The sequence below is a fragment of the Arachis duranensis genome, chromosome 10 (assembly GCF_000817695.3).
Source record: "Arachis duranensis cultivar V14167 chromosome 10, aradu.V14167.gnm2.J7QH, whole genome shotgun sequence".
Taxonomy (NCBI): domain Eukaryota; kingdom Viridiplantae; phylum Streptophyta; class Magnoliopsida; order Fabales; family Fabaceae; genus Arachis; species Arachis duranensis.
Window position 1 is genome coordinate 93,616,479 of NC_029781.3, and position 7,502 is coordinate 93,623,980.

The following is a 7,502-nucleotide window of genomic DNA, read 5'->3' on the forward strand; positions in this document are numbered from 1 at the left end:
GACTCGCGATTTTGGTGAATTGGAGGCCCATTTCTAAAGCCATTTAGCTCATATTGAAGGGAAAATGAAGACCATAGCATAGCATAACATTAGGGTAGCTTAGGAATAGTATTAGGAAGTTTTAGTATAGTTTTTCTCTAAGTTTTTCATCATCTCCATTAGGGTTTATACTAGGGTTTTACATTCAAGTTCCATTTCCAATTTTGATCTTGGATTTTGCTAGCTTCCATTGTAAGTATCTCTTTGTTACTACTCTTTATAGCTACATTGTTCTTACTCTTTCTTATAATTCAAGTTATAGTTCAATTTTACTTCTCTTTTGCAATTTCAATTTCTTGTTGATGCATTTGATGATTGATGTTTCTTACATGCTTTCTTAAGTTGCTATTGTTGATTGAGATCATTTGTTACTTTTAGTTTCAAGTATTTTCTCATTTTTTCAATGTTTAATATTTTTGTCCACTAAGTGTTTGACAAAATGTCAATTATGATTTTGGGCTAGTTTTCTATCTCTTGACTTGGGAAAAGTGAGCAATTGGGTTCATAGATTTGGAATGTCTAAAGGGGCTAAAAATATTAGAAAAATTATAAATCATTTGTTCATTAAACAACATTGGCAGTAGTATCTGGGGTGGCTTCAGTAGTTGGAGGGACAGTAGAAGTTGAAGGCTTAGGGTCAACCAACTCAAGCTCTTCTGTAATCTCTACAATCTTCCTGTTGACTACAATTTTGGTAGGGTCGATGTCTGAGATGTCAACCTCAGGAGCCAGGACTTGGAATTAAGCATTCAGATTATCTACTATCTCATCTAAGCCCTTCATTGAGGCATATTTCAAATCCTTGTAGGATCTTTTGAGCTTTTCGAGCTATTCCTTAAGCTCGATCTTCTCACTAAAAACTCAAGCATGACTTTCTCCGAGTCTCTTTTGGACCTCTAGTAGTGAATCCCTGTCAAAATCAACTTACTTTACTATATCTCTCAATTGCGTAGCATCTGAACTCGTAGTATTTTTCTCAGCCTCCCATCTAGACTTCTCTTTTTCAAAAGAAGCAACTTTAGCACGAAGCTCCTCAGCCTTAGCTTAAAGAGCATGAAAGGAAGACTTTCTCTATTTCTTAATAATGGCAGTGCACACTCCATCCATCCAAATTCCTTCCTTAACCAAAATCTCCAAATTCTTCTCTAGATGAACAACATCCAAGAAGATTTGACTTCTTGGCATGATGAATTCCTCACTAAAGTTCATGGCATCAAAGTCGGTGTTAAAAACACTCCCGTATTTATTGGCAAGTGTCTTATGCTTATGAGAAGCACTAAATTCTGAGTTTTTTGAGGACTCAAAGAATTTGAAAACAAGAAAAACTCGTTGACTGAAAGTTTGAATTTGAGTTTGTAAAGGCACTTCAATTTGAGTGGAAAAGGTGGAGATCAGACCCGAGTTAGAAGGAAAGGTCGAACTAACAGCCGACTTCTCTATCTTAAGCTATTTGGCCTGACGACCAGCTATGCTTTTCTTTGATACCTTGAGCTTCTTATAAGTGTCAAAACTTTTAACCATCTCTTCTACAAATCAAAAAACGATTAGCACAAACTTTGAATATGTCATCAACTATAAATAATAAAGCTATCTACCTAATTCGATTCGAACATAATTCGACTTGGCTATTAAAAATTTTTTGGTATTAAGATTTGGAGCTTGGTCTAATATTCTTGAAAGAGATTCATGGTCATCTACTCTTCTCCATCAAGTTCCTTGAGTTCGTAGCAAACAACCATTAACTCTTCTTTTCAATACAAACTGAATATATACTAGAGTTGCTCACTAAAATAGAAAGGTTGGAAACCCTCTCGAGGTTTGATTTTGAAATAGTAATTTTTGAAGTCGTGAAAAGATTTTTTTTAACACCCTAATATTTTTAAACTAGGCTTAAGCCTTATTTGAATTATATTGGTTACTAATACTCAAAGTTTTATAAATAAACAAAATCCTTATATAAAATAATTTGTAAAAAAATAGTGGATAACTAGTTTTTATTTTTGAAAGTCATTTAAAAATAGTGGGATTCTTAATTATTAGAATCATTACTAATTAAAAAATATAAGTGGTTCTAATTATACTAACACAGAAGATAGACGTACTAAACTATAAAAAAATATAAACTTTACTCATTTTGAATAGTCATATAAAAAAAATCAAACATCATGTCTCACTTCATTCTAACTTCTTAACTAATCTATATGGTGCATTTCGTCTAGCTCTCTGAACTTGACCATTAAACATGGGTTTACAAATCTCAAACTCTAATACCGACTGAACATTATCTAAATTTCTCTCTTAGATACTACCTTTTATTCGTAAGAGTATTTATAACTCACATTTCAACCTAACTTCCTAAATCTGCCACTAAACAATTTAGGCAGTCTGAATCTTATCTCTCAATAACCTTAAATTCGTAAAAATTTTGTGTCCACATGACTATCTCAAAATGAAATTTTTTATAATTTATAAATCACAATTTTTTGAGTATATTTACACTAAAAAATAAAGAAAAATTGAAAATTACTATTCTTGCAACACCACCATACTTTATGTTTTTTTTTTTTTGCAAAATATCTAAACGTATAACGACTACACTAACTTATTTCTTTTGAAGGGACATTCTAGAGATACTTAACTTTATTTTAGTTTTTGTCATATGTTATTTGAGCACTGTAAAATTAATTCTAAATTTACAAGTTAGCGACATGTTTATAATATTTCTAAAAAAAAATCAATTACAGCCATCTTACTTAAAAAAATTTAATATAAATTCTGCAGGCATATAATTGAGCTAAAAATTTGTCAAAATAAACTAGAGACCAAGGATTTTTTTTATTTTAATTAGATTTAGACTTGCGTAATACATGAAAATTTTTTTATAGAGTTTTTTAGATAACTAATAACAATAGAAATTTTTGGTTTTATAATTAGTTATAAAACATCTATACAACTCTAAAAACAATGAATTGTATCATAATAAATTCTAGAATACAATATAACAATAATAGTATAATAAAACTAATTATGTTATTTATTTTTATGTATATTGAAGTATTTGCCTAAGCCAATTTTTTTATAGAAAGAGTGAATTTTTTCCTTATTTGGTTTTGATAAATGAGTTATATTTAAACTAATAATTGATAAATAAATGAAAAAGTGATATATTGATTAATATTCAAATAAATCTAGACTCATCATTTTTACTTCACTAAAAATATTTTTTATTGTCGAATAAAATACTACAATCATTTAAAAATAAATTGAAGAAAAAAATTGTAAAGAATTAATATAAATTTAAATATTTTCATAATAATTTTTGTTAATATCTTTCCCTCAAAATATGAAAAAATAAATATGAAAACCACGTAATCTACGGCTACCTACAGTGGATTATGTTATTCTGTAAACCGCATAAAAAATGCATTTGCCTTTTAGTATTTCAAAAATTGTGTTTGCGTAAAATTAGAATCCAAACATTTTATTTACGTAAATTGACCCAATGAAAACGTTTGAGATTAGAGTTTTAAGTTATGATGCACGGACATGGACAGGATACGAGACACACTGACATGCAAATTTTAAAATTTTATATGACACGAGGACACGCATACATATAAATAAAAAGTATTTTTTAAATAAATTGTAATGATATTTTGATATTTTATTAATATTAAAATATAAATTAATTTTTAATTATTTTTATTTTAATTATATAAAATATTTAAAATATTTTTTTTGTGTTAATAAATAATAATATATACTATTTCTAAATTTATTTAAAAATATAAGTTAAGAATAAGGCTGAACACGCTGACACATGATGCTATTTAGGTATGTTTAAGCATGTCCATAAAAGAATTTTTTAGTTTTTGTTAAGACACTGTTGAACACAACAGACATGCATATCAAACGAATATCCATGAGTATTGTGTTTGAAATGTGTCCGACACACACAATTTAGCAAAGTATCTCTATACTTTGGGTCCGTTTGGAAAGCTTCAAAAGTAACTTTTTTGAGCTTTTGTCTTATGAAAAGTAGTAATATTAATGTCTGGTGCAATTTTTAAAACCAAATTGTAGCTTTCTAAAAAGCTATTTAGAAGCTCATAGAGAAATTAAAAAAAATGATTTCTCTCATAATACTACTACTTTTTTATCACATTTCTATAAAATAAGTATTTTTAAAGCTAAAAATCCAAATACAAAATAACTTATTTATAAATTATTTTTAATATAGTTATTTATTATTTAAGTTATTTTTTCAAAAGAAGTTTAATTAACATCTTTATCCAATCTAGAGGTTTATAGATTTGGTGAATTCTATCATGCATGTAGAAGAGATATTCCTTCTATGTGTGCAGAAATTTATTGTCACTCTCCTAGTAGAACAAGTGTCTAGAGAGAGAGTGTAATTAAATTTATAGTAAAAGACAAAAGCTGATCTTGGTGCAAGATGTGGATCCTACTGCAATAGATGAACTAAAATATTTAATGATATAAAGTTAATTGGTTATTAATTATAAATGACAATGATAGGCTGGTTTTTGTTTTTTTTTCTTTAAAGGAGATAAATTTTTGGGCCAAACCAAATTTTTTTTTTCTGGATTTGGGTCTTAATTGAATGTTTTTTTATAAAAAACGAAAATAATAAACATAATATCTTATGAATTTCAGGGTTATTTGATTTTTTTGTTGGTTTGGGTCTTAATTAATTTTTTTAGTGTAGATACAGATGTTGATTGATTTTTTTTTATGAAAAGTGGACAATTTTTTTTTGTCATAAAAGATGTGTTTTTGTGTTCTTAAAAATATTAGTTTAGTCTTATTTTCATATGTTATTTTTATTCTAATATTCTCAATAATTTTATTTTTAATAATATTTTAGATTATAATCATTCATTAGTTATGATTTTATTATTAGTTATATGGTTAATTTTTGTAGTAGGATAAATAATTTACGTTATAAAAAAATTATAATAGTGCACAAGAATAAAATGTTTTTAGCATTTAAAATTTCATTTTGGTTTGTATAGGGTTTATTTTTATTATAATATTTTTGGTACGTGATAAATTTTTTATATTATAACAATTGTAAATCAATGATAGGATTTAGTGTTTAATTAGAATTATTTTCGTAAAATGTTGGTTAAAATTTTGAATATATTTAGTTAATATAGTTGTTGAAATTTTAAAATATAATTTATAATTTTTACAAGAAAACAAAATATATATGTTTCTTTCATTAGTATTTTACCAAATAGCATCATGTTATTTAACAAGTTATATTCATGCTTGGCAATAAATAATTTATTGATAAAAAAATGATCAAAAAAAGAATATGTGTGTATGATCAAAAAGATTAAAATGAGGGTAAATCACATAAATAAATTGAATGAGTTCTAAATTTATATAAATGTCCAAAATATAAAGAGGTTATATAAATTTATTGCAAATTTTTGTCAAAATCATTAAATTGAAACCCATAAATTTAATGTATCTTGAATGTGATTTGATTCTTATTATAACACTCTGAATTTTTGAAAATTAAATAATTATCTATTTATGAACTAAAATATTATATTAAGATGTCATTTTTAAAAAAAATTATTTTTTAAAAAAATAATTAAATAAAATTTCGTAAACATCATCTCCCATTCTCCATCATGGACCTAAGTGGAATTGAGCAGTCCAGAAGGACTGTGTGATCATATGCTAACCCCATTACAGCTGCATATGGGAGTAGCATCTGTATACCTCCCATTAAAGCAAGCAGCTTTGAGTTAAATCCTCAACTCATTATCATGGTGCAGCAAAACTGTCAGTATTCCAGTCTTCCACAGGAAGAACCTACTGAGTTTCTGGCACAGTTCTTACAAATTGCTGACACAGTACATGATAAGAAAGTTTGCATTATTATTATTATTATTATTATTATTATTATTATTATTATTATTATTATTATATGCAACAAACGGAAACCATTAAGGGAATAAAGTAAAAGAGGTTGAAATAATACATGTAATGCATGCATACATATATTATTTCTTTTGAAATAATGACACATGCTTTGATTGCTTTATTATTCTTTTGACACCTAATAACACCTTAATGCCACAAATCTTCAAGTTTCACCATTACCCTTTACTCATCTTTATTTTCATTCCTTCGTCACCGAACTTCACTTGGAAAAGAAGCAAAGAGAGTCCGAGAGTGTGGGTGAGAAAAACCGTAGAATCTCTGAGCTTTCAGTTTTGATTTCTTGAGATCTGTATCTCTAATAAAAAATCTAATCCGGTAAAAATATTTGTATTTTCCTCTTTTATATGTTGGCATATCTTTTGTTCGGTGAAAGTTGATAATGATGTAGCTCCTCTTTCTCTTGAGTTCGGTCAATTGGAGTTCTAGAAGGCACAAACGATTTCAAACGTTTTCTTCTTCAGCAGCTCGGTCAAAAAGCTTTTTCGAAATCTTTATTGACTTTGATTTCGTTCGGAGGTAGAGGATTTATTTTAAAATTAACTGTTTTAATTTATGAATGCAATTGAAGTTTAGTAAGTAATCGCAAATAATTTATAAATGTCTTGTTTTGATTAATTGACGAAATTGAGATTGTTGATGACTGTGAATGTGATTTTATGTGATTAAATTGTGTTGAGATTGATTTGTGGCTGTGTGTGAGACTGTGGTTGTTGATATTGGTTTTTAACTAACTAGGTTTGGGTCTGAGAAGAGTTAAAGGACTTAAAGTCTGATTACTAAATCAATTTTCTTGAAACCCAAATTTTAAGATAAAAATAGTAGTTTTGAAAACGAACTAGTAATTTGATAGTAAACAAAATTGTATAAGGTTAACGGCTGATTTTTGGGGAATTAATTATAACTTTTGATGTTGGATTGAGCTACTTTTAAATAATGGTTGATAAAAATTTTGAATTTTATCTGATGAAAGGATATTAGTCGTTAAACTAATTTATGATGAGATGATTATTGAGAATCTGTTGTTGTGATAATTACTGGTAAAGGGCTAATGAATTATTGAGAAAGAGGGAACCGTAAGGGTAGTTAACCCGAATTTTAGAGAAAATGCTGTCAAATTTTTTATAAAACTCTAAGACTTTATTTAAAGTGGTATTTAAAAGCAAATCTGATTTAAAAAAAATTATTTGATTTCGATTTATTATAAAAAGAGTCTTGTTTTCAAATCGATTTATTAAGAAAAGTATAATATTTTAAGCTCAATCTTTTAAAAAGGAATTTTACTTTAAGTTATGTTTTGGGTTTGGTTTGATAAGAAAGAAAAGAAGAAGAACGAAAAGTAAAGAAAGGAGAGATAATTAAAGGAATCTCTGCCACAGGAGAGCAGAGAATAAAGATTAAAGAATATATTAACTAAAAGGATCTCTGTCACAGAAGAGCAGATGTGATATTGTTTGGGCCTTAGTGCCAAATGTAAAGTGGGG